General features: G+C 37.4%; 1 long non-coding RNA gene across 1 annotated transcript; it reads right to left on the bottom strand.

Moving 5' to 3' along the window:
• Positions 1 to 588: 588 nt before the first annotated feature.
• LOC144705728 (uncharacterized) lies at positions 589 to 1821 on the bottom strand. The gene is made up of 2 exons (XR_013582094.1): positions 1506 to 1821; positions 589 to 768 (listed from the first exon to the last, which is right to left on the bottom strand). It is a non-coding gene; the product is annotated as an uncharacterized LOC144705728 (long non-coding RNA).
• Between the last annotated feature and the right edge of the window lie 1460 nt (positions 1822 to 3281).

Raw genomic sequence — 3281 nt, 5'->3', positions numbered from 1 at the left:
TTTCTATTTGTTAAATATTCAGTCATTAATAAATGGTACTATAGCAGTAATGCCAATGGTCTTTTGGATGTCAAACTATATACCTATAGTTTATTGGTTTCATGAAAAATCCCTAGTTAGTCTAAGTAGGGAAGGCCCCGGAAAAAAAATTTAATTCCAGAATTGTTTAGGCACCTCACCCTTCTTCACCCTTCTACCCTTTGTTCCTCTCCATTCATGGGCAAACTTTCCAAGTGGAAAACTTTATAAGTTTGTGTATATCCTCTACAACTAACATTTCCATGACTACCTAAATCTCTTTATTTTAAGAGAATTGGTTTTAAATAAACCTTTAAAGCCTGATATTGGCTTTCATTCCAGAAAAATAGTCACAGCCTATGTGTATTTTTTTATCTGAGTTTTCATTAAGCTATTAATGACACTTTTCTATCAGTCTCATTTTAGGGTCTCCAAAACAATATTTGGACTTAATATTTGTAAGAAATTCAATATGCGACAATATCACATAATGTAAGCTAAAGTAGCCTTCATACTAGTTGAATTTGTAGGGTCTTTTGGTCATTCTTTTCAAAAGGCTTCTAGAAGATCTGCAAACCAAAACTAATCATACATATATACCCTCCGATACACAATAAACATACTGATGTATTGAGTACACAAGTCAGCTTTTTGAACTACAGACCAAGACTTGAAACGATGATAGAGTAACTTGCGAAACCCTGTGAATTGGAACCTTGATTCCTGAACAACGCCCTCCACAGACCAAGACTTGAAACGATGTAAAATTTACCCGTTAAGTCCAGTAATCAGTAAACGAACAACGAACATGCAATCAAAAACTAGAAACAAAAGACTCTTGCTCGGGTTTATACGCATGTAAAAGAAAGGAACTGTTCAGCATTTTTCTTTCATTCATCATGGATTTCATAAATAATGTATCGGGAGTTCTTAAGAGTCCTTATTAATATTTTTAAATCTTGAATTTTGCCGGGCTCCGTCTTATCTCTTTCTATTCTCTCCTTTCTGACTATTTTCCTGTTGAATAAGGAGACAGAGAGCAAGTGAGAGAGAACAAGTGAGACAGAGAGCAAGTGATATAGAAGTATAGAACAAGAGAGACAGAGAGCGAGCAAAGAGAGTGACAGAGAGACAGGAAGTGAGCGAGAACGAGAGAGATATAAAGGGAGGGCGGGGAGAACGAGTAAGAGAGAGAGGGAGAGAGAGAGAGGGAGAGAGAGAGAGAGAGAGAGAGAAAGAGAGAGAGAGAGAGAAAGAGAGAGAGAGAGAGAGAGCGAATGAAATATATAGAGCTAGGGAGCATAAGAGGGAGTTGTTTTCTCCGACTGTTCGGCTTCGTTTAAACAGTTTGAATGAAATTCAATCGACTTCTATTTTTCAAATCGAATTGACAGGAAATCTATATTGAACTCAATCTATATCAAACTTTTCGACTGAAAGGTTCGATTTGATTTTGAACCCCGATCCTTAGTTCAGAAGCCACGTACTTAGTCACCGCCGCCGCCACCACAACCGCCACCACCGCCGCTACAACCGCCCCCGCCTCCATCGCTGCCACTGTCACCGTCTCCGCCACCACCGCCACCAGATACACCGGCCCTTCCTCTGCCCGACCCACCATTTGCGCAAGAGTAGATTACACTCACGAAGGCTATCGGTACAGCTATGGAGACAAACGCGATCCAAATAATCACGAAAGTATCCATCCAGTTACACCCCTTTCGAGACTACTACACAAAGCCACAACGCCGGCGTAGATAGGGGAATATCGGAATCCGTAGTGACCAGGGAACGCGGCGTCTGATCGCTCTCAGTGTAACGTAAGTCTTCCTCCTACCACAGAGTACGCGCTTACGGCTTACAGAGTCAACGGCAGAGTATTTTTCCTCCAGAATTCCACGATCAAACCGTGCATTTAATGAAACTATACTAGTCGCTTAAACCTCTTCATTTTAAGCTTCAAGAGCTTACATGACAAAAAAATGCATTAGGATTGGCCGGAGGAACTCGAGTGACTTCCATACGGTTTTGCAACTTGACGATACCTTCCTTTGTTCGCACGGAACACGAAAATTTTTAGATTTCTAGTTGACCACCAAATCAATCTGAAATTTCGAAGCAAGTAATGCGAAAAGATTGATATAAGATATCGTAAAAGACAGATAAATAAGAATTGTTATGACCCGTGCTAAAAAACCTCAACAGATATTATATAATTGTACGTCATTGGTAAGCACGAAATTACGAATTAGTCTTTCAGCTACGGCCACCATACTTCACGTAATTTTATCTGAGATATGACGCAGATTGTACGTCCTTGGTTTGACATTAGACAAATTGTCACAGGTCACAGGCATCCACGTATCTGAGATATGCAGCAGATTTCCATGCATATATTGCACAGGTTTTTTAGCACCATGTGATGTGCACAGTTCGAAACAAATTTTCCATTATGGTGCCCTACAAGAAACAACTCTCACATCCATGGCCCCAACCAACAATTGAACCAACTTTAGCCCAGCACAATAGCAACATTTGGCGAGTCAAAATCAGTACGAAATAAACTTCTTAAATTCTACAAAGGCCATTTAAAATCCATAAAATTATTTCTGATAAAAGGTATTTTCATGATGTGGATGATGTTGAAGGATATTATAAGTATATATTAATCCCTTAAAGTCTATTAAAATAACTATATCACTATAAATATATATATATATTAATCATTGGAAGTTGGATATTATCCAATATATCTTCATTTTTAATTCCAAAATTATTTTAAATAAATGATATTTCAAAAAAATATGTATCTTATCTCACTTCTCAATTTTATAGTCTGTTGGAAAAAAGATGGTCCTGATACTCCGGTTACATGAGAAACAATAATTACATGCACAGAAAGATAAGATTTATAGGAATTAGTATGCTCTGAAGAATTAATATACCTATGATATCCAAAACCCCTACCGAATTTTGAGACAAGTATTAAAATATCTCGATTAGATACTCAATTACTAAAGAAAATAGAATATCATTTTACCTATGATGTAAACAACCTTTCTGATTTCGAATTCCTATAAAGCACATCAAATACTCAAATAACATGTTAGATAACAGCTCCTCCTACATGCGTAGAATGAAAATGTCTATCAGTTTCAAAGGAGGCAAGAGGTCAGAGGGACTTTACCTAACAGAAAATACACATGGATTTTATCGTCTCTCTTTTACTATTTATCAATTTTCCATGTATAATTTTGTGGTTT

Source organism: Wolffia australiana, chromosome 7 (genome assembly GCF_029677425.1).
Source record: "Wolffia australiana isolate 7733 chromosome 7, ASM2967742v1".
In the NCBI taxonomy this organism is placed as follows: Eukaryota; Viridiplantae; Streptophyta; class Magnoliopsida; order Alismatales; family Araceae; genus Wolffia; species Wolffia australiana.
This window is presented reverse-complemented; position numbering and strand designations above follow the sequence as displayed.